Raw genomic sequence first — 25,096 nt, forward strand, 5'->3', positions numbered from 1 at the left:
TGACGATACCTGAGCGTTCAACTCTACCTATCTTCCAGCAGTCTTTACCCAGCATTCTATGATTTATACCCGTGAGCTGTAAGGTACACCGGGGCAAGTTGAAACGTGTGGGGCAAGATGAAACACGAAGTTTTGAAATAGATTTCAAAACAATTTGAAAATTATTTCTTCGCTAAAAGATTGCTTGAATCAAAAACTATGTGATACGGCAATCAAACTGTTTATCATCATTGGAGAACATAATGTTAACCCGCTGTTTCATCTTGCCCCACCCGTTTCAACTTGCCCCGGTGTACCTTATAATAATGTCTGACTCGGTTCTGAATTCAGCCAGTATCTACTAGGGAAAACCAAACAGTAAATGCAGAAAGGTTGCTAGAAGCATAGTGATTTCATAGTAATTTCAGCTAATAATCCAGTGTTTTTGAACTAGATCCAGTGTTGTTTGATAACATAATAATTGTAAAGGAAAGTGTAACACGTTTTGGTGCAAAGGTAAGTTTTAAATACACATTTTAATTATATGTGTTGTGATATTTTCGTTCAAAACTAACAATTGGAAAATATTTTCTATGTTACAGATTACAAAATGAGTAAAATCAGATGTATTCGTCCATTCAAAGACATTCAGTGTTCGAAAGAGCTGCGATATCTCACGGATGGTATCATCCAAAAACTAAAGTCAATTGGATTTTCCAAGGTATCCACACTGAACACCAAGGATTTTCGTATTTGTTCGTCTTGCCGTCTACATATTGATTCAAGAGCTCACCTCACCCAAAACGAAGAACAAAGCGTAGCCGGTGGCTCAAGGATGCCAACTGTTCAGACCATACCTGTTGTACATGATTCGAAAGTTTGGTCACGATACCATCAGCGTCAACGCTAGGCACAATTCAATCAAATGAAGACTTCACGATGCCTGTAGACGTCGAAATATTCAACCGAGGAATAGCAGCTATTCGTGTTTCGCCTATAGATTTAGGTAAGGTTAAAAATGTTCACTATCCTGAAAAAAAGTGCGCTGAAATCGTCGAAGGTGTACGAAGAAATCTTTTTAAATTAGACGCTAAAACAGAAAAAGCAAACGAGTTTAATGAAGTCATAGAAAATATGAAAATTACATTTTTAAATTCAGCCACAAGGCAAGAAAAACTATCAATTTTATCATTGTTACCAAAATCATGGTCAGTACAAAAAATTGTAGACGAATTTAAAACTAGTAGAAATATGGCATCAGATGCAAGAAAGGAAAAAAATAATGTATTAGATTCATCTCAAGGTTCAAGCTCTGGAAAAGCTTTGAGTAATGAAACAAAAGAACTGGTTTTGAATTTTTTTGAGGACGATGATATAAGCCGTGCAATGCCAGGCCAAAGAGATTTTGTTAGCGTAAAGACAGGAAATAAGAGATTAGCTGTTCAGAAAAGATTGTTAATGATGACATTAAGAGAAGCTTTTAATCGCTTTAATGAAGTGTACGTCAATGTAAAAATAGGGTTTTCATCATTTGCAAGCCTCCGGCCAAGGCAATGTAAACTATTGACTATCACAGGAACACATAATGTTTGCGTTTGCACTACGCATGAAAATGTCAATTTAATTCTACATAGCTTAAAAAAATACAATGTCTTGAATGATCTAAAAACATTAACGAATGGCAGCCCATATTTTCCCCATATAATATCGATGAAACGCCCCACAAAAAATGAAAAATGTTCCATAAAAGCATAATGATATTTGCAATTATAAAGAATCGTTTTCCCATACAATAACATGATATGGCCATACATAATACATTCCGCTACCATATACACAGCAACAATTTCCTTAACAGAGATGCAATGTATCAATATGTTAGGCAGAATGTTCATATACATATGTTAGAGAAAATCCATAACATAAACAAAATATACCATGAAGATTGTAAATATGTTCCACAATCTGGCAAATAATGCTCCAATTATATCTTCACATGTTCAATTTTTATTTAAATAAAACCCACAACTCTATACGAATTGGTAACCTAAATTTTTCTAAATGTTCCATTGATCTATTATTAAAATCCATAAAAAAATGGTCAAGTGAGATGAATTTCCTTGATAATATTTTATCCATGTTAAGACCCCTTGAAGGCTCTATCGTTCAAATGCTTGATCTGAACTGGAAACCCTATTTCTATTAACATTCTGCCACTGTAATTGCTAAAACGTTCCCTAAATATAACAAATGTAACCCATAATTCAGTTGTTAACCTACTAAACCTACATAATTCCCATTGAATATAAAAAACTTTCCCTAAAAGGAAGATTAAAATTCCATAGAAACCAATGAAATACCCATACACCAGCAAAACTGTTCCATAAACATCCTAATCGGCCCATATAATACAGCGTTTTATGGAACATTTGCCTAGAAATCTGTAAGCAGTTCCACATTGCCGGACGATTGAAACATTCACAATACTCGTTTTGAATTTTGAGAACTTTAGAGGTTGTGCTACAGGATCATAGATGGTGTGAATAAATAAAGATCAATGAAACAATCGACGGAACCCGAACATTGAAATGGTCTTCTTCATGCATTGAAACAGCTTGAGCCGTGGGTTAATCGATGCTATCTTCTTCTTCTTCTTCTTCTTCTTCTTAATGGCTCGACGTTCTCAATGGAACTTGACCTGCCTCTCGTCAACAGTTTTTTTGGACACTTACACAGTAATTAATTAAGGACTTTCTTTGCCTGCCAGTGTGATTTTGCCGGGAACAGTTGATCTTTGTTTACTATTTTCAACCAGTAACTCAGGTAGTGTTCATGTAATGCAGCGTGTACGTACCGTACACGCAACACCACTATTGCATGAATTTGTATACAATGAAGTTTTTTTCACGCGGTCCGTCCTAAAAAAACGCGTTATTTCAAAAAACCGTCGTAAAAACCGCCTTTTTTCAAAAACACGCGTAAAATAGTCACGACCACATCTACCGTGACTTGGACTTTTTTACGACGGTTTTTTTAAATAACTCGGTTTTTCACGACGTTTTTTTTTTAAATAACGCAGTTTTTTTTACGCGGTACCGTTACCGTCGTAAAAAAAAACTTTAGTGTATTGTGAGGCAAAAACAATGATACACTACGCCCAGGGAGCCATACATCTAAACTGGTGTGATGGTTAGAACACTTGACTATCACGCCGAGGACCTGGGATCGAATCCCACTCCCGACTAAACTCGCAAAATGTGAGTGCTTCCTTCGGAAGGGAAGTAAAGCGTGGGTCCCGAGATGAACTAGCCTAGGGCTAAAAATTTCGTTAATACAGATAAAAAAAAAAGATTTTTGACCAAGTGTATCATAATAAATACTTCGGCCGTTTGTCAATCGATTTGGATTCCCTTGGCACCAAATGAAAGCTACAGCATCCTAGTAGATCGCCCAGAAATTTTATTTCGTTTGGACAATTTGTTACAGAGATATCTTTCGAAAAGTACTTAGGATTTATACAACTGAACCTTTTGAGATTTTTGACCAAGTGTATCATAATAAATATCTTAGCCATCTGTCAACCGATTTCGGTTCTCCTGGCATCAAATGAAAGCTACAACATTCTAAAAGAACCCTATACAATTTCATTAGGATTGGACATTTGGTTACCGAGTTATCTTTCAAAGAGTACTTGCGAGTAATACAGGTTAACTTTTTGAGAGATTTTTGACCAAGGGTACCATAATAATTATCTCAGCCGTCTGTCAACCGATTTGGGTTCTCTAAGCAAAAAATGAAAGCTACAATATCCTTGTAAAAGGCCCTGAAATTTTATTTCGATTCGACATTTGATTACCGTCTTACCCCTCTGGTTCGACACGTTTTAATACGACACTTTTTAATTCGTACCCCGCTTATACGACACATGTCGAAATAAAAAGTGTTCAAATGTCACAGCGATGTACACTGCAAATGCAAAACAGTTTGATATTGCGCTTATACTCGCACCCGCAGCAACTCCTCTTGCAGCCGCAAATTTCGGATGTTCTGAGTTGGAGCTATTCAACACCCAAACCGCCTGGAGATCAACCGGAATGAAATGAGGTTGGCAACAATCGTAGAAAGAACGAGCTTTTCATTCGCGCCACCGCAATATTTGATAAAATTATGTTTCATAACAAATCCGGAAATCAAAACAAAAACAAAAATAGAGTTGCCAAATTTCAATGAGCATGATGGTGTAGGGTGACCAGCTTGTCGAATGAAAAGTTTACCCCGGTTATACGACAACAGTCGGTGTCGTATTAGCGGGGTAATACGGTACTGAGATATCTTATGAAGAGTATTTCAATAAATTCATTTTTTTACCCTTAAGAAGGGTATAAATATCGCTCGAAAAACCGACTTTCGATCCGAGGCCCGGAGGGCCGAGTCTCATATACCAATGAACTCTGCTCGACGGACTGAGCAAATGTGTGTGTGTGTGTGTGTGTGTGTGTGTGTGTGTGTGTGTGTGTGTGTGTGTGTGTGTGTGTGTGTGTGTGTGTGTGTGTGTGTGTGTGTGTGTGTGTGTGTGTGTGTGTGTGTGTGTGTGTGTGTGTGTGTGTGTGTGTGTGTGTGTGTGTGTGTGTGTGTGTGTGTGTGTGTGTGTGTGTGTGTGTGTGTGTGTGTGTGTGTGTGTGTGTGTGTGTGTGTGTGTGTGTGTGTGTGTGTGTGTGTGTGTGTGTGTGTGTGTGTGTGTGTCTTGTATTTTTGTGCTCGTCGTTCTTGGTTTTCGTCCATCTTCTAGTTAATGGATCACTGACAATGATGTAAATGCAATAATTTAAAAAAGCTGCAACATTACAATTTCAAATTTTAGCATGCGAGTGTATCTACATCTTTTTGCGATTGGTTAACCAATTGTATTCTATCTTGAGCGACATTTCAAGTCTACTGCATAATCCCACAAATGTTAAAAATATACTCTAAAGAGAAACTAAGCATAATTTGATTAATTTCGGTGGAGCAGGTACGAAGTTAGACAACTTTGTAAATTACGCAATAACTACCGACTCGCCCTTAATTATTGTTATCTAGTGCAAATAAATGGATGCATTTAATTGTTTGACTGGCTAGAAAAACTGAAAAATCTCCATTTTGAGATTTTCTCTATGAAACTGAACATTAAAAACAAGAGCAGTACAATGTTTGTCGTGAGCGCTTGTAAAAATAAATATTGTATGCTTTCGCGGATCCACACTGAACATCTAGGAAAAGCATTGTCAAAATAAAAACGACACTAATAAGATCTTGCCCTGTGACCTATCTTGCCCGTGACCCTTATATCTTCGGAAAAGCCTATCATGATCATGATTATAGGGAGAAACTCAATGCAAGATGGTTCTCCGAAAGGTTTGTGATTTTTTTATCATCTTATTCTTTGTAAACGACAACCGCTGCTCAAAGGAATTGAAACTTATTTACAGTTTATGTATACGAAATGCAACCATGCCATTTGATCCATTGGAAAAACTTACAGGATAATTAGAACCACTCCTCGTACCCAATTAGCTAACCAACACAGCATAAGTGGTAATGCTCTTCGGCTATTCGGCTGAGCCATCAGCGCGAAGCATTTTTCGTCCACAGGTGCTGGCGCATGGATGAATTATTGGAAGGTCCAATTCATTGTAGCTTCTCAAACTTCACATTTGGCCTCACAAGTACTATGTAATATTTAGTATTTTTAATATTGCAGAATACTACATTTTGTCATTCATCTATATCAATGTTTTTGCCAAAATTTTCAAGTCTGGAAAATTTAAACTAATTTGGACATGGTACCTATAAGCACACATAGAAATAAACAGACGTAACAGTAGAGCAATTTCCATCGACCACGTCTTTAACAATTGTTTTGTATTTATTTGGTTGGCAATCTCACATCCAGAAGCATAAACTAGATAAGAGTGGAAAATGGGATAAGGTTCAAGATAGGTCATTGGTCAAAATTCTCAAAAGTGTAATATATCGATGCAACCTAGCATAAGACCTTCACATTCAACATTCTGCGCTCTGCCATCAAAAAGACCAAAAATCACGAACGGAACTGTTTTCCTCCTCTTAACTGCGCACAAAGACTGGACAGTGACCTCGAAGACCAGATTCCGCGAGAAGATCGAAACGACCTAACAATCTGCGCTGTTTTCAAAACGACCAAGCATTACCAAAGGAATTGTCCTTCTCCTCTTTGATACACACAAACACTGGACAGTGGAATCTAATATCCTTATCCCGATAAAGAACAACCTATGTGGGTAAAAAAGAAAGGGAATTCCCTTTCCAGAAAAATACCAAATCTAGCGAAGAAAAAGTTAGAATTCTTATAAATTAACCAACTTACCCTTGAAAGTTGAACAGACGCTAATCAAACTGCGCCTCGCCGGAAAATGACGACTTGGCTGGTACTCGAGCTGGCGACTGCTCTGATGCATCGCATTCCCGTTCTCGTTCACTTGTCCCGCACTGCTCGGCACAGATTCCTATACGAGAACGCTCCCGCTGCCGCTCGGCTCGAATCTCATCGCGCTCTCGCAGATCGTCAGAGACGATGCCCGAGTCTTTTCTAGCTTCGCTTCCACCAGCCATTTACCCCGGGTGATTGATTCCAGCGGTGAGCCATCTGCCGCAGCATGTTCTCCTTCTGGGCCAGGTTCTTTTTCAGCTGAGTACCGACTCCGTCCGCTTTCACCGGATCTTTCGACAATATATAGCGCTTCGGTCATTTGGCAATTTTGGATAACTCGTAGCTTATCCCCGGAATTGCACAAAAAGAACAGAAAAACCAAGAAAAACACTTAACACTTCGGGGACGCAAAAACTCTGCACTCAGGCAAATAAACCTAAGATTATCATAAGGTCTAAGTTATGAAATTGTATTTAAACAATTCATAACGGCTAGAATGCATTTCATAAGGTCGGTTTATGACGCAGAATCGACTCACAGTTTGGCTTTTATACACATTTTGCACCACGATATTCTCAAGCGTCGATAGCCGCGTGGGTTGGGCACGAGCTCAGTGATCTCGGCGTTCATGGATCGATTCCAGTCTGCATCATTTTACGATTTTTCTGCTCTTTTCATAAGTTTATCTTATGTAAGTAGGTCATAATACGCATGTTCAATTTTCATAAGGTATTCTTATGGCATCCATACTTTACAGTTATGGCTAAATTTCATAAGGTATTTTGATGAATTTCGGTAGTTTACTTCGCTGAGTGTGTGCACAACCAACGTATCTAAATACGGTATTTACCTAGATACTTTGGTGCAGAGAAAATAGGTAGAGAAGCGAAGAGTGAACAGCCGTCTGAACGGCAACACTTTTTCTGTTTTGATTTCGTAACTCGGATGTTGGCAACTACCGAAAAACAGATTAATCCATCTATCGAGGGTAATGTCTTTCTCGTGTACTGCATTAGAAAATGATTTATGCTGTTGATTTATTATTGTCTATCCGGTTGGAATCAAGACCGACATTCAATCAAAAATTGCCATTTTCTTGGTCCACAAGTGTCGCAACTGTTTCGCATCTAGTGCGCTGTGTTGCTGACAACAACGGGAAGAATGCGCACTACTTTTGACATGATTAAAAAACGTCGCGAGTTGGATCGCGTCGCGACTTGATTGTGCGAAGTCCGGTTTGGTGGCGGCCCGACAATAACAAGAAATCATCTAAATTGTATACCAAAAAGGATCAATTTTCGTCAATTTAAGGAATCAATGAACTATTTCGGTAGCTTCGGTAATCGATTTTACTGAGGCTCAGTACACCAACTGTCAAAACCGTGTGCAAAAGGTAAACAATGCAGTATAGCTGTATTCAGCTGTTCTATTTTCGTCAAAAAATTACCGAATACGGTATTCCAAATTAAGTGTGTAAAAATATTGGTAAAAAAATATTTCGAATGATCGCAATACTTATCATGAATTATGCGGCAATCGTCAAGGTTTGTTGATTTTGTTCGATAGGATACCATAAAGATACTATAAGGAACATTTCGTGTCTTTGCATATAGTGTCTTTAGGATACCAGTTTGACGGTTCGATAAGGTTTTTTTGGCTTCACACTCTTCGCTTCTCTACCTATTTTCTCTGCTTTGGTGCACAACAAGGAAAAGAAAATGAGCCATTTTACGAGACGTTTCGGATCAGCTGATCGCTCATTTCATGAATGAAAATTTGACATAAGGTTGCGCCCAAGCCCGCGAGTGTTAATATCAATATTAACACTGTTGTCGTTTCGTAAAATAGACTATGGCGCGACAGATGAATGACGTTTCATGCTCGTGTCGATTACACGCTTAGCATTTTTAGCTCAAAAACGTGTAATGGTTACACTAAATCTCACACGAAAAAAAAATTAACCCACAAGCTACCTACCGTGTCATGCCCTAATACCGTGTGCCTCCTAATACCGTGTATTTGACAAAAAACTCAAATATTTTACTAAGTGTATTACTTTTTTAACTGAGTAACTAGTTCAATCATTAGCATATCAAACCTTCTCAAGTTAGGCGTGATAAATTTGGCACATATTTACAAAAACAAGCAATTAAAAATATTTACACAATGTGAGTGCAAAGTAACAATACGCGGTATTAGGGTATGGTTCCTTTAGTGTTCCAAATACCGTGTTTCGGCTAAAACTTGCAAACTGAAAATATCATTGATACTTTTTACTTTATGAATCAATTGCACAAACCTCTAGGCAACGTTTGACGCATAGGTTCTTATAAGTATGAACTTAGTATGATTGATATGGTGATGATTCAAAGGACCACCAATGTATGCGGGTCACATACACGGTATTAGGAACAATGCTATGTTTTACAATTTTGATTTTAACTATGGATTAAACATTTGGAATTTCATTAATCATATTTATTATACACAATAGACACAATAAGCAATAATCCTCTCTCCTCTCTCCTCTTCTTGGCATAACGTCCTCACTGGGACAAAGCCTGCCTCTCAGGTTAGTGTTCTATGAGCACTTCCACAGTTATTAACTGAGAGCTTCCTCTGCCAATGACCATTTTGCATGTGTATATCGTGTGGCAGGCACGAAGATACTCTATGCCCAAGGAAGTCAAGGAAATTTCCATTACGAAAAGATCCTGGACCGACCGGGAATCGAACCCGTCACCCTCAGCATGGTCATGCTGAATACCCGTGCGTTTACCGCCTCGGCTATATGGGCCCCTAATAAGCAATAATATAGCGTTTGAAAAATCAAGAAACTTAGATTATTGATTTTTACAGGGCTCTTCGAAGTGAAGAGCATCCTTAAGGTCACGGTATTAGGGCATGGCACGGTACACGAATAAAAAACAGATTACCCAAAAAATACGACAAAAGAACGCAAAAATAACATCACCATGATGTTGCATGAAGAAGAAGAACGATGGTGTTTTGAAAAAATCCTATCCCAATAACACAGGGGAAGTTTTTAAAATGCTTCTATAAAGTCTAAAACAAAATCCAATTAAAAACTGTGCGATGTACGGTGTTAGGGTGTTAGCCTCATCTGTATAGGTGTGGATATTCAGCATAACCATGCTGAAAGTGACGGATTCGATTCCCGGTCGTTCCAGGAACTTTTTGTAATGAAAATTCCCTTCAATAGGGTCCTAAATTTAAAGACGAAATCTCGCTTATATTGAATAATACGATCAAGGTTGCAACCATTCATTTGCAAAGATTTACATTCATTTGCTATTATCTCAGTTCAGAAACATGCTATCGAAAAACAATGTATGGATGAATTTAACCTTGTAGTTTTATCTGAAAGTTTGCCGAATAACATTGGGGTCGCAAACGTATACCAAAGTCGTGAGCGAGCTGTGAAGGCAACTTTCCACAGCGTGAATGAAATTTACATTCATCGCGTGGAGAGTTGCCTTCACAGCTCGCTCCCGACTTTGGTATACGTTTGCGACCCCAATGTTATTCGGCAAACTTTCAGATAAAACTACAAGGTTAAATTCATCCATACATTGTTTTTCGATAGCATGCTTCTGAACGGAGATAATAGCAAATGAATGTAAATCTTTGCAAATGAATGGTCGCAACCTTGAATACGATCAAGCATGGTATTCTAATCGGAATTGTACTTTACTCGAACTTGAAAAACAAAGGAATAATGAGAAAATTCGAAATAAGAAAAATGGTAAATAGTTCTACTTTGACATTTGAGGTCAACCTTGTGTGACTGAGCTCGACATTTTTCGCACTGGGATTTCAAAAATGTTTCCATCTGACATACACGGTGAAAAAAATCAATCAAAGTATGTGTTATAAGCTAGGGACGAGACAAAAGGCTAAAAAAATAAAAATTATATATTTTCAACTGAGTGTCGCGGACTGACTCAATATGCAACTCAATATTGTCGTCGCGGTTGAAACCCGAAGATTCCCCACACCCGACAATCGAACTTTCTCAAAATCCATGCGTGAAACCTAACGTCGGACGTAGTGCGCTGGACAGCGGACCTGGCCCTTTATCCAGCGCACTATGCCCGACGTACGTCCGACACACGGTTTGGCAGAAAAATCGATTTTCGCGTGTCGAAAATTCCGATTTTCAACTGCACGAACAATATTGTCGTCGCGGTTGAAACCCGAAGATTCCCCACACCCGACAATCGAATTTTCTCAAAATCCATACGTGAAACCTAACGTCGGATGTAGTGCGCTGGACAGCGGACCTGGCCATCTATCCAGCGCACTGTGCCCGACGTGCGTCCGACACACGGTTGAGGAGAAAAACAGATTTTCGCGTGTCAAAAATTCCGATTTTCAACTGCACGAACAATATGCAACTTCAAGTACAATCGAAAGCGCCAAGGTAACGGCATCGGTGGATACGAAGGAACTTGCGATGGATGATATCGCTCCGTGATGGTGGATTCCGCTATGGTTACGGCAGTGATGGTGAACTTGCACGTAGGACAGCGAGAATCGATTGAGCCACGTTTAAAACGGAAACGTTCGATTTTGACACCAAATAAGTTAAGCTCAACCGCGGAAGAAACAAAATCCGTGTCCGTGAAACTCAGGATCACTACCGGCTGTCGGTGATAATGTACAAGCAGCGCAACGGGAACCATCAGAACAATAAGAGATATGACTTGACATCGAGATCGACGAGCGAGAAATTGACGGAAGATTACTAAGATTGTTGAAAATATTAAATATTTTACAAATTTTGTATTTGAATCTATTTGAATAAAATTTTGCCTATTTTATTTATTTTTTTTTTTCAATGAAATAAAAACAGCAGCCTAAACAAATTCCCGATAAATCCAGGTTAAACTAGCTTTAATTTTTGCAACTTATACTGGAATTTGTTTTTATCAAATTTATACTAGGCCAGTATAGCCTGCATATAAACCAAGCTTGGGGTCAACCAGGCGAAATGAATTTAGTGTAAGATTTATACTATTTAGTTTAGATTTTTTCCTGAGTGTGCTCTCTCAGCGGGAGCCAAACATCGGGAGCCAAGCATTGATTGATGCACCAAGCGAAAAGAAGAAGAAGTTTTGACATCCAAGCGGTGTGCCGTCGATCAGATCCTCGTCGCTGATTGGTCGATGGATGTAAACGGCACACCGCTTGGATGTCAAAATTCTTCTTCTTACCGCTTGATGCATCAATCAATTGAAGATGAAGGTTATGTTAAACCTTGTTGAGCCTGTGTGATTGATTGAAGGGTATTGTTATCTAGGTGCTGCAAATATAATCAAAACTGTTGTCACGATATCTCCATTTGCCGCTGTCAAGTCGTTGAAAAGCGAGGAGAAGGATAAACATTGTTTTGAGCCTATTGAGTTGTCCAAAAAATGTCTCACGAAACCTAATGCAAGCCTATCCATATAGGGGGTTGTGGGGCAAGATGGCCACCCTGTCTTTTAAGCATTAATTCGCAACACAAAAATATTTTCTGCATGGGTTGTGATTATAAACAATGCTTTATGTTTATAATGTGCGAAAAAGTTACTATTAGTTTGAAAAATCTGCTATAAAATAGTGTTTGAAGTTTGAGTGTTCAAAAACAGTGTTTTCTTATAGTATCAGGTCATCTGATTTTAAGGATTAGTAATGAAATAACATCGTTTTAAAAATTATTTTTAAATTTTAATGGTGTTTATATGTGACTGTTGTTCAGCCTCGACAATAAAATTTTAATGTTTTAAATTAATTATGTCATATAAAAATGATAAACGTAACGTAATCATTCGGGGCAAGATGGCCACCTGTGGTAAGGCCTTTGTCGCCATCCAAAAATCAATCTAAAGCAGCCTTAAAACTGTTATTGATGTTTAGAGATATTGCAAAACCACAGAAAATTGTTTTTTTTTCATATTAGTTGAAGCTGTTAAAATTAATTACGATGGAGATGATACCTCAGAAATACTTTGAAGTTATTTGCTGTTGAACGGTGATTGGTTTCATTGAATAGGGTATCGCGCCACTTGGGCGGTGGCTTCTATATTCGTCTGTTTTCGACTATAACTCAGTCGGTTTTGAACCAGTTCACTTGAAATGTTGTACACGGGTAGATACTATACCTATCTCACCGCATTCCAAAAATTGTGTCAGTTGCTTCAAATTTGACTGAGTTATAGCGGAAAACAGACGAAAATAGAAGCCACCGCCCAAGTGGCGCGATTCCCTATTTTGGCACAGGGATGGAAAATCGTAGCTAAAACCGCTATAAGGGTTCGTTACAAGACGTTGAATTACAGTATAATGCATGAAAAGAGTAGTAATGTATCTAAATCGTTTCGAGAAAAACAAGTTTGCTGAAAAAATAGACCAAATCATAGAACATTTCCAAATAAATTTCTATCAATTTTATTTCAAACATTATCATAAAGAAAATGGTGGCAAATACCACACCATCTGTGGGCAAAGCGTTGCGGATGATTTGACCTTGGTTTATTGAACGTTGCTTAGGGATTAAAACATACTTATTGTAAAAATTTAGCTCTGTGGTCGTCTTGCCCCGATGGGGTGGCCATCTTGCCCCATATGGCAAAAATTCTATGTCGAAAGTAACATTTTTCAAATGAATTTATTTTGCAATGGTAGTGCAAACTAAAATGCTTTTTTGTGTTAATAAGATAGAAAAGACATGAAACAAAGGGAATAAGTGTTAAATAGCCATATTCTAATGAAAGTATATGCTCCCAAGGCGCCTAAGCTTAGGGTGGCCATCTTGCCCCACAACCCCCTACGTGAGAACAAAAGATGTTTTCAAAGTTCTTACAGATAGATTAACACGGGAAATCTGAACACAAACCACTACCACACAGGAATTTGGATTGGTCAATTTTAGCTGATTTTGTAACAACTATCCATCAAAATTTCCATCACGAATGGAAAACAATGAACTTTGAACACGAGAACAAAATTGGAATAGGTGGAAATTGGAATAGCCTAATGGTGGATTGATCATGTTTACCATTTCCGAACAGCGTCGCAACAGCGTGTTTGACAATCGCGCTGAGAGAGGTGGTTGCAAGAAAATTGAACGCTCGTGCGTGTTTACAAGCTGTGTGATGGGAGTGTGCAGGTGTGTATTGGCTAGCTTGAAAAATAAAACCGCTTCTATCCGCAGCACCTAGATTTTCAACTACGGTTAATAAAAACGTCAAAAAATGAGTAAATATGTACTCTTGAACCATATATTGTGGTTTAAAACAAGAATCCCGATAGGACTTTAGGAGCCTATTCCTTGGGCATTAGATATCTCCATGCTTGTCACACGATATACGCATGCAAAATGCTATTGGCGGAGGAATCTCTCAGTTAGTAACTGTGGAAGTGCTCAACAGTTGAGAAGCAGGATGTGTCCCAGTGGGGACGTAAGCCCATGAAGAAGAATTCAACCTTAATCTTAGTCAAAATAATAGCAATAAACAAATGGTATAAAACAGCATTTAACTGCGTGATGATCTCACAAATACTTGCCAACCTAGGGTCTTGTACCATTTGGGCACTTGCCGCTATAACTAAGTCAATTTCAAACCGATTGATTTGAAATTTTGTATAGAGTTAGGCACGTACAGTATCTAACTCTGTACAAAATTTCCAACCATAACTTGATACGGTCGTCGTCCCGCAGCCGTACTCGGGCGCTGAGAGCAAACTTTTGCTATAGCAAGTTTTCGGTTCGACCGACGTTTCTAGCGGAGATGCCATCAGCATTTCTTCTTTGATAATCTACTATCTAGTCAGTTCCGAAAACTCCGTCGGTTGCGGTGAATCGACCATGGAGGGTGCAGGCACGTTAAACTCGAAAAAACTACACCTACCTAACATGCATCGAGACCTTGCTGCATGCGGGCCCCTGGAATCGACGTTTCGCCAAACCCCATTGGTCGTCCTCCAGCAAACCGTACGAACACCGACCATCCCCCGGTGTAACGCTTGCCGTTCACGTTCAATTTTCTCGCTCTATGGATATATAGACATGATCCGGTGAATGCGCTCCAAGAAATCATGATCTGGATCGTCGTCGCTTGCAACAAATCCACCGCAAATGTGCTTCATCCAGATTTCAATCACCATCCAAGATCCAGTGCGGTAATTTTCCAGCGACGGGGGCGCGATTTTTTGCTAGCCGATAAAACTGATTGTTACTTGGTTTCATAAAAATGTACGATGAATATCTTACATTTTCAATCGAAAATCGTGATCCGGTTGTCCATCGGGATGACAAAGTTCCCGTCGAGGCTACAGCACAGCAGCACGCAACTTGCCGGTAAACAAAGCCGAGCTAGAAAAAAAAACAGAAACAAAAACATACCTACCATCAATTTTTACACCTTAAATATACAGCAAATACTTACCTTACAGGCGGATTTATTTGTAGTACACAATAAACTACTAAAATTTTATACATACAAACGGAATTTGTATATAAAAATCTCGATAAAAATTTTAATTATTCTTCAACACTAGGTACCCGCAACAAGCGTGCGATTCTTGAAAAGAAAATAAATGACGTTTCTCTCGCGTGCGCGTCGGGGGATGGACGTCGCGGCGAAAAGTACACGGAAAATTCAAATTATCTAATATTTGGGTCGATTTTACTCAAAATTGAGTAAATTAACTCGTTATTGCATCCTCCCGCTCAGAAATTTCAACTATAAATCTAGTAGGTACCAAAACCAAAATGTCTAGTAGATATTTAAGCAGATATCGAGTACTCGAGTACAGTCAGCCAAATTACCTTAAGATTTCCATAAGGCCCAACTTATGAAAAGGCCATTAAATAATTCATAATGATTCGGATGAATTTCATAAGGTCACTTAATGACGTAAAATCGTCTCACAGCTTGGCTTTTATTCATGTTTAGCAACATGATATCAGCGGCGTCATGGTCGCAATTTTTTCCGCAGTCAAGTTCGCAGATTGTGAACAATCCTCGGTACTCACTTTACGTAATTTATGTTTAGTCCCTTACTGTCAGAGCTGTCACCAACTTAATTTTTAGTTGTTCAAAGCGTTTTACAAATGTACAAGAAAGTTGTTATTCAGCTTTGGCAAAAATGACTGAAAATAAATAAAATGCAAAAATGTTGAACCATTCACGAGAGTAATTATTTGCACTCATGTTGAGATCACCTATTATGAAATAAGAATTACATATAAAATTACCTAAATCCGGATTAGAACTCGAGACCTGTCGATTGCCAGCCGCATGCCTTCCCATCTGCGCCATCCTAGAGATGGTGAGATGCAGCACCCAAAGCAAAACATAATCTTCCCATGCCTCAATAATGATCACTCCTGAACTTGTGTTCAGCAGTGGTGAATTAGCACAGCACGTGCTAATCAACTGAATAACGCCTTATACTTCAACAGCTGTTCAGCCCAAAACACGTGTTTTCCATTCTGATTTCGCTGTCAGTATTTTTATCGCACGGTGAGAAAACTTGTATCGAATGTGGCCAAAAAGTGCTGGTCCTTATTGAAGATATTGTTTCCAGACGAAGTAATTGCAATATGAATATGTTTTTATTTTTATTATTAAATATCGATCTTTAAAAATGTATGACAATATGTGGTGCGATATGGTAGTGCATAAGGATGTTTAGGGATACTTGAAATTTGTCGATTTCTGAATGATGTTTGATTATCTAGGTGACTGTGGGAACAATATTCAGCACTGAAATGTCAAATGCATCGATCCAAGCGTCTCGTACAATCGAACTGCTGCGGAAGATAACAAAATATAATAATCAAGGTACAAGATATCTTGTTACATACTAATAATAATAAATAAATGCCTCATTTTTACGTTGATTACGTCTCTTGGCTTGGCACTCAATGTTAAACTACATAATTCTATTCTGTTTTATTTTAGTGATTCGTTTAAAATTTTGATTCTTTAACCCTTCGCGCACTATTGTAAAAAGTACAACACTACCAAAAATCCTCGCTCGTCGTATACAGCGTGAGCGCGGTCCAGTTTCGGTTGCTTGATGGCGCGCGTCCTGAAAGGTTAATATTGTCTATCCGGTTGGAATCAAGATCGACATTCAATCAAAAATTGCCATTTTCTTGGTCCACAAGTGTCGCAACTGTTTCGCATCTAGTGCGCTGTGTTGCTGACAACAACGGGAAGGATGCGCACTACTTTTGACATGATTAAAAAACGTCGCGAGTTGTGTCGCGTCGCGACTTGATTGTGCGAAGTCCGGTTTGGTGGCGGCCCGACAATAACTTGGTTATCTAAACAGTTTTAGCCATGATTTATCCCATAATCCGAACAAAGTTCCGAGTCAAACTATGACGGGCTGAAGGCGTTTATTTGACAAGTGAAAAGCACATTGTTCAGGAGCATATGCTTATCGATACATCAGCTTAATAAGATGCACACAAATGTTTTGTTAAACTCTTTTGTTAAGGAATCAATGCTTGTCGAATAAATTTCTTGTTAAACTTTTGAAAAGTGTTTTAATTTATCATTGTTGATACCGATGGGGAAAGTCGAACATTGACTATTTTCTCAATTGAAAAATCATTTAAACAGTAATGTGTAGAGCATAATTTTAGTTCAGCCATCATTACCATTATGGTCCACTGCACGAATTTATGCTGGCCTGCTTACTCTCACAGAAAATCTGACGTGCGGTGCAGGCACCTCCCAAACGTCAAATTTTCTGTGAGAGTAAGCAGGCCAGCAAAAATTCGTGCAGTGGACCATTAAGCAACAATTCAGCAAGCTTGCTTGTTTGTGACTTGCAATTGTTAGTTGGGTTCGCCTGGTTGTATTGTTCGTGCAGTTGAAAATCGGAATTTTCGACACGCGAAAATCGATTTTTCTGCCAAACCGTGTGTCGGACGTACGTCGGGCATAGTGCGCTGGATAAAGGGCCAGGTCCGCTGTCCAGCGCACTACGTCCGACGTTAGGTTTCACGCATGGATTTTGAGAAAGTTCGATTGTCGGGTGTGGGGAATCTTCGGGTTTAAACCGCGACGACAATATTGGACCTGGCCCTGTATCCAGCGCACTGTGCCCGATGTACGTCCGACACACGGTTTAGGAGAAACATCGATTTTCGCGTGTCAAAAATTCCGATTTTCAACTGCACGAACAATAATTTCGCTTGAAGCGACGCCTCTGCTTTTTCGCCCGTCCATCTAAGCAACCAACATCGCAACCAAATTTTGATGTGGGTAAATAAACACACACACAATTGAATGTCAAATATTTAGAAGTTCAGGAAAACTCCACTTCGGCAAGCGCGACCCGTCTGTTTCACCCAGTGCACGTACTCCCTAATATTCCGCGGAAAGTCGTAATTCACAACGTGTGAAATTCCCTCGATGTCTAGCCCTTGTGAGGCCACATTCGTTCCGATAAGGACCCGCACATCGCCGGATTTGATGTCCTCCAGTTCCCGATCGCCGTGCAAGCTGATACAATTTATGCCGGATAGATCAAACTCGATCGACAGATCATCAGCCCTCGTTTTCCGGACGCAAGAGATGATGACCTTGTTACCGACATAAGGCCCGGTCACGAGGTTCATCACCCGCATGTACTTATCCTCCTCATCAATCACCTCGATCTGCTGGGTGACTGTGTGCGTGGCGGCCAGATTCAGGTTTCCATCGTATACCTGGACCGGATTATTCATGTAGCTGTGGGTCAACCGGCGGACACCCGGTGGCCACGTCGCATTCGTCATTATGGTCTGACTATTGAGCCGGATGTCCAGCAAGAGTTTTCGAATTTACGATTCAAAGCCCATGTCCAACATACGATACGCCTCGTTCAGATAGATGATGGTGTATTATGGATTACGTTGGCAGCCTACCGAGCGTGTCAATGACGATCTCCACACCGCCATTGACCTCAGAGCCCTACTCCCCCTTCGTAGACTTTATCCAGACCTCCCCAATCCCCCCGAAACGTCTACGTGAACGGCCGTCTTATTCATTAGATCTGCGCTCTCCGATCGCCACCACCGTACAGACAAATTGCTTTGATGTTCCGAAATTAATACTTGAATACCTCCTCAATTTGCTGGGCCCATTCACGAGTTGGTGCCATCACTAGAACGTTCGGTTCACCCCGGGCTCGCGAAACCTGTTGGCCCTCGATGTGAATAAACGCCGGCAATAGGAAAGCCAACGTTTTCCGATTTTCAGTTTGATCAATTCCAATCAGATCTTCGCCTTTGAGTAGCACCGGCCAAGCCTGGACCTAAATCGGGGAAGGCATTGCGAAGCCTTGCGTCTTGACTTTTTCCAACATTCACGAAAAACCTGCCCGAATGTCAGCACTTGATTTGGAATTGGCACAGACGGTTTGTCCGCATCCTTGAAGGTGCGATTCACGATGATATTGTTAGCCGCGGCTCGGAACTCACTCACTTCTGCCGATAGTTCTTTATAGCAGTTTTTGATCATCTTCGGGCACCATTTGTAAGGAGGATCCTGGAAGGGCCTCAAAATTCTGGCTTTTGCGCCAGACGACCGTTATCGTCTGCCAGAATTCCAGATCGGTTTGCCCTGCTAGCTCGTGTCCCCAACCCTTCACGAAAATCCACCTTCAAATAACATCCCTAACAACTTTCCCAAATTTCCTTCCCAAGCAGGTATTCGTCTCCCAAAATGACCAAATTCAAAAAAAGTTTAGATTTTATTCTTAAAGTTTATTCCAAAAGAAAATGATAATTTTAGCAGTGTTTAGAAACCTGTTAAAAGTAACAATATTTATTGATTAAAATTTGATAAAAAGAACTATTTATATTTTCGCTTAAAAAGCTATTTTCATGGAATTTTGTAATTCTTGGCCAAAATCTCCTTCATACACCCTTCATCATGGCAGTCTGACTGCAAACTAACTTTCTAGTAAAGATCTTCCCTAAGTGTGACGTCACTCTGTTTATCTGTGTTATATGTACTTTTTGTGAGTAATTTGCATGCTAAAATTGTTTGTTCACGTACATTCTTCTTTCTTCTTCTGGTGGTGGTAGTGCATGTTGGTGTTGGTACGGTAAAACAGTGGTGGGTACTTACAGCACCGACAAACCGACGTGACACTCTGTTTCCAAGATTGGCAAGAAATTCTAACCTCACAACGTTTAAAAATCGTAACTCGTTCTGTCATTTTCGTCTTTTGACAAAAGAAACCTTGAAGAAGATGTCATAAAACAGCGCGAAAATTTCCAGCTGATCAATGTAAACATCACATACACTCTTATTTCTATCTCACCAATAGAAGATACAATCAACCATGCTATGAAGCTATTCAAAGAAATCCTTCGATATATGAAACAAAATAGTCAATAAGTCCGAAATCAAATATCCCAAACATAAAATCTTTCACCGGATGAAATTAATTTCAACGTTCATAACGAAATGTCTTCTTATTGCGGAAAACATTCATTGTAGGTTATTACTTCAAAATGTGTAAAATAATTTGACAAGGTAAAGTTCCTGTACGCACGCACACATAAAGAGGAAGCCGTGTAAATCATCGAACAGATGGAGCTAGTGATTAAAAGGAGAACTTATTTGCCAAGAAAAATTGGAAAAGTTGTATGAGCTGGCACGTCGGTTTGTCGGTGCTTACAGTTTCAGCTATTGGTTCGTGGTTACCTTCAACACCAGCACAGGGTCGCCGGTCGGATGCCGACGTCGGGCGTTGCTCAACAATGGTAGACGACAGAGACGACGACGGAGAGCCGGCTGCGCCGGCGGCGACGCAATCCTGAAGGTGTTCGCTAAAACTTCTGGCACGATCGGACAACGTTTGGGCGTCGTGCTGTGCGCCGGAGAGAGGACGACGGCGAATCGAGGTTACGATTCGTGCGGGGCGCCCTCCACGTGCTCCGATGTGATACTCGTCTTCTGCGACCGACGCTTCGGTGGGGTGGTAGTGGGGTGTGATCAGGACTGCTCGAGAACCATGGAATTTTCCTCCCGGGGCGTGAGTCTGGGCGATACGCACTGGCAGTGGGAAACTTTCCCCCTACAGATCACTCGCTGAATTCTGCAACCACATGTGGGACGGGTGGTGCCAACGAGGCCGAATCCTTCATTCGATGACCACGCACTCTGAACAGGCTCTTAGTGGCGCGCAGCCACGAGGCGAAGAACCTATCCAGGGGATCGCCCGCAGTCTGATCGGTAGCACACGTACACTGATTGGCTTCGGTGTCGCGATTCTCGGACCTCCACTAAACCACCACTATAGGAATCTAGCACTACGGCGATGTAGCCCTATAGCCCCAAACTGGGCACGCGGTCACTGTGGTGACTGTAATAAAAACCAATTAGCACCCCAATAGCACCACATAAAAATCTTCAAAATTTTACCTCACGTGAATTGTTTCGTTTTCTCCTTCAATTTGTTTCAAACAATTTTCCGACTCACGATCACTTTCCTAGCTAAAAATCTTCATTATTATTTCATTAAACATTTCCTTAATTTTCATTGCTTACTTTTCCTACTAGATTTATGAAACGCACTCACGACTTTTGGTTTTTTAATTAATTCACTGTGAAAATAGCTTTAAATGTAGAAAATAAATACAAATTAATTATAATTCACTTGTCTTAGGTTCACTTTTAATTACTTTTTCAATACTTTTAATAAGGCTTCAATATCACTGAAATAGATTTAACTTTTAACAACTTTACTGTTCGGCAGTCTGTATGGGAAAGATCGAGCTATCGCTCCGTCAGACCCTAGACCCCTATACTTTCCTAATTTTCTTTTAATTTCCGGTTTCCATTATCTTGAAAATAGTTCTCTTTCCAAAATTTCACTTTGCTTACCAGATCGATTTACTAGCTCCTCCTTTTCACACATATCACATTCTCCTCATTTAACTATTAACACCCCTGATTCGAGCACTTACTTAACGGTTGCCTACTTGGTAGGCGCACATTCTAAATAAACTAGGGATGTCTATGAAACCTCTCACGAGTCGGTTTCACATTGTCGGGCGATAGCCTCACTTTTTGTTCAATCGATCGGGATTCTTGGGGTGATCTTTTTTACCCACCAAAACTGCTTGGGTCAGTCAAAGACCACCAAACCTAGGGTCAGTTCAGGCTTGTAAACATTCGACACTTTTCACTACCTTCATTTCGTTGCCGCGGTCGGGTGTCAGCTTGCTTTGTTTCATTCGAGCGCGACCGCTACCTCTTACACACAACACGAGCGGCAGAACGAAGATCAATAAACAAAAAAGTGGATCAAATCATCGTCGTCTGACACGGTGACATTTGTCTAATTCCAGCTTTTCGCAAGATTTCAGCCAATTTTGATTAAGATTGGTATTACATTAGTTTATTCGTGTGTGATAAATCGATTACGACACATACATTTATACAAAAAAGCTCTCTTTTTGGGAAAGACAGGAATAACAAAAACCGAACCATCTCCCGAAGGCGCAATCGTGGCCAAGCGCATTCATTCGACATTTTTGTTCCGGACAGTAGTTTGATCGCTTGTGTTGCGAATGTTGAAGACAAAGGAGGCCGAATATCGACAAAAAGGTGTCAAAGACTGTGATCGCTAACAAGACTGGGTCAGTTGAAACGCATTGCAAAGAAAAAAAAACAAACAAAACAAAAGAACGATAAAGTCACAAGAACGATGGATGGGAGATACTTCTGGAAGAATTTCCGAGGGAATTCTGGAAGAATTTACGAGGAACATCTAGAGCAATTCCCCAGAAACTTCTGGAAAAAATTCCGAGGAACCTTTGGAAGAATTCTCGAGGAACTTTTGGAAGAATTCCTCAAGAACGTCTAAAACTCCCGAGGATCGCGAGGAAGAATTTCTGATGAACTTCTGGAGGAATTCCCGAGTAACTTCTGGAAGAATTCCCGAAGAACTTCTGGAGAAATTTCCGAGTAACTTCTGGAAGAATTTCCGAGGAACTTATGCAAGAATTTCCGAGCAACTTCTTGTAAAATTCCCGAGAAGTTTCTGGAAAAATTCCCTAGGAATTTCTGGAACGAGGAACTTGTGGAAGAACTTCCGAGGAACTTCTGGAAGAACTCTCGAGGAACTCCCGGAAGAATTTACGAGGATTTTTTGATATAATTTTCGAAGAATTCCCGAGGAACTTCTGGAAGAATTCCCGAAGATTTTCTAGAATTCCCGAGGCTTCTGAATGAATTCCCAAGAAACTTCTGGAAGAATTCCCGAGGAACTTCTGGAAGAATTCCCGAGGAACTTCTGGAAGAATTCCCGAGGAACTTCTGGAAGAATTCCCGAGGAACTTCGAGGACAATTCCCGAGGAACTACTGGAAAAAATGCCCAGGAACCTCTGGAAGAATTCTCAAAGAACTTCTGGAAGAAATTTCGAGGCACTCCTGGAAGAATTTCCGAGGTATTTTTGAAATATTTCCCGAGGAACTCCCGGATGAATTCCCGAAGAACTTCTGGAAGAATTCCTGGATAACTTTTAGAATTCCCAAGGAACTCTGGAAGATTTTTTGAAATTTTGCCCGAGGAACATCTGGAAAAATTCCTGAGTAACTACTGAAATAATTTCCTCGGAACTTCTGCAAGAATTTCCGAAAAATTTCTGGAAGAATTTCCGAGAAACTTCTGGAAGAATTTCCGAGGAACTTCTGGAAGAATTCCCGAGCAACTTTCGGAAGATCTCCCGAGGAACTTCTAGAATAATTCCCATGGAACTTCTGGAACAATTCCTGAGGAACTTCTGGAAGAATTCCCGAAGTACTACTAGAATTCTCGAGAAACTTCTGGAAGAATTCCCAAGGAACTTCTTGAATAACTCCCGAGGAAATTTTGGAAGTATTCACCAGGAACTTCTGGAAGAACTCCTGAGAATCATCTGGAAGAATTACCGAGGATCTACTGGAAGAATTTTCGAGGAACCTCTGGAAGAACTCTCGAGGAACACCTGGAAGAACTCTTGAGGAACATCTGGAAGAACTCTTGAGGAACTTGTGGAAGAACCCCCGAGAAACGTTTGGAAGAATTCCCAAGGAACTTCTGGGAGAATTACGAGGAATGTGTGAAGGAATTCCAAAGGAACTTCTGGGAAATTTACCGAGTAACTTCTGGAAGATTTCGGAGGAACTCCTGGACGAATACCCAAGAAACTACTGAAAAAGGTCCTGGGTTACTTCTGGAGGAATTCCAGGGTAATACTTGGAGGAAGTCTCGAGAAACTCTTGGAGAAATTTCCGAGGAAATCCTGGAGAAATACCCGAGGAACTCCGGAGGATTGTTTATAGAAATGGTCGTGAACATTTTTTTTGAATAACCAACTCTTGAGATCCTCACGGTATATCTAAAGATGTTAAGTTACTTTCAACTCACTCAATTAATTATAAATAAATAAATGAAAAAAAATAAAATAACGTTTCTTGCATTTTTAATCATTGTGCACCAACATTTCAAAAGCTCGTAACCGTTTTTGTAAACAAGAGTAAGCACGCTCTTGTTTACAAAAAAACGGTTACGTGCTTTTGAAATGTTGGTATTGTTCGTGCAGTTGAAAATCGGAATTTTCGACACGCGAAAATCGATTTTTCTGCCAAACCGTGTGTCGGACCTTGTGTCGGACGTACGTCGGGCATAGTGCGCTGGATAAAGGGCCAGGTCCGCTGTCCAGCGCACTACGTCCGACGTTAGGTTTCACGCATGGATTTTGAGAAAGTTCGATTGTCGGGTGTGGGGAATCTTCGGGTTTCAACCGCGACGACAATACTGAAATCACAAAATCAATAGAAAAAAGAAGAAGAAACCCCGTAAAAACGAGCTTGACAGGGCTCGACGTTCTAGCTTGACATCAGGCTTACGTCAGTCTGATTCGTCAAGCTCCAGCTCGCATGTTCGAAGCCCGACAGCTTGACGCAAACGGTGCAGAATCGTTTGACATCAGACTGACCGTCAGTCTTACATCAGTCTGATGTCAAGCTCTGTAAGACTGACCGTAAGACTGATGTCAGACTTACGTCAAGCTTACGAAATGCACTGGTAAGAGGAGTTGCTGCGGGTGCGAGTATAAGCGCAATATCAAACTGTTTTGCATTTGCAGTGTACATCGCTGTGACATTTGAACACTTTTTATTGTCTATCCGGTTGGAATCAGGACAGACATTCAATCAAAAATTGCCATTTCCTTGGACCACAAGTGTCGCATCTGTTTCGCATCTAGTGCGCTGTGTTGCTGACAACAACGGGAAGGATGCGCACTACTTTTAACATGATTCAAAAACGTCGCGAGTTGGGTCGCGTCGCGACTTGATTGTGCGAAGTCCGGTTTGGTGGCGGCCCGACAATATTTCGACATGTGTCGTATAAGCGGGGTACGAATTAAAAAGTGTCGTATTAAAACGTGTCGAACCAGAGGGGTAAGACGGTATACACTTTGATATTTTTTAAATTGCAAAACAAAACAAATTCTAGTCAAATTTTACAAACCTCAGTTAAACTGGCTTCGATAAAGCGAAGATATACTAGCATATGTGTATATCAAAGTTATACTTAGGGGGTATAGCCTGCATTTAAACGAAGCCTGGGGTCAACCAGGCGAAATTGATTTAGTG

General features: G+C 40.2%; 3 long non-coding RNA genes and 1 pseudogene across 3 annotated transcripts; 2 read left to right on the plus strand and 2 right to left on the minus strand.

The window, feature by feature from the left end:
- The first annotated feature begins 356 nt into the window (after window positions 1-356).
- Window positions 357-1,658, plus strand: LOC134288916 (uncharacterized). Its single transcript, XR_009998172.1, has 2 exons — window positions 357-495; window positions 582-1,658. It is a non-coding gene; the product is annotated as an uncharacterized LOC134288916 (long non-coding RNA).
- A 3,270-nt stretch (window positions 1,659-4,928) lies between these two features.
- Window positions 4,929-12,116, plus strand: LOC134287599 (uncharacterized). The gene is made up of 2 exons (XR_009997397.1): window positions 4,929-9,701; window positions 10,113-12,116. It is a non-coding gene; the product is annotated as an uncharacterized LOC134287599 (long non-coding RNA).
- A 130-nt stretch (window positions 12,117-12,246) lies between these two features.
- Window positions 12,247-15,061, minus strand: LOC134287598 (uncharacterized). The gene is made up of 3 exons (XR_009997396.1): window positions 14,881-15,061; window positions 14,706-14,807; window positions 12,247-14,647 (listed from the first exon to the last, which is right to left on the minus strand). It is a non-coding gene; the product is annotated as an uncharacterized LOC134287598 (long non-coding RNA).
- Window positions 15,062-17,753: 2,692 nt separating this feature from the next.
- Window positions 17,754-19,575, minus strand: LOC115265841 (probable ATP-dependent RNA helicase DDX43; annotated as a pseudogene).
- Between the last annotated feature and the right edge of the window lie 5,521 nt (window positions 19,576-25,096).

This window comes from Aedes albopictus, chromosome 2 (genome assembly GCF_035046485.1).
Source record: "Aedes albopictus strain Foshan chromosome 2, AalbF5, whole genome shotgun sequence".
Lineage (NCBI taxonomy): Eukaryota > Metazoa > Arthropoda > Insecta > Diptera > Culicidae > Aedes > Aedes albopictus.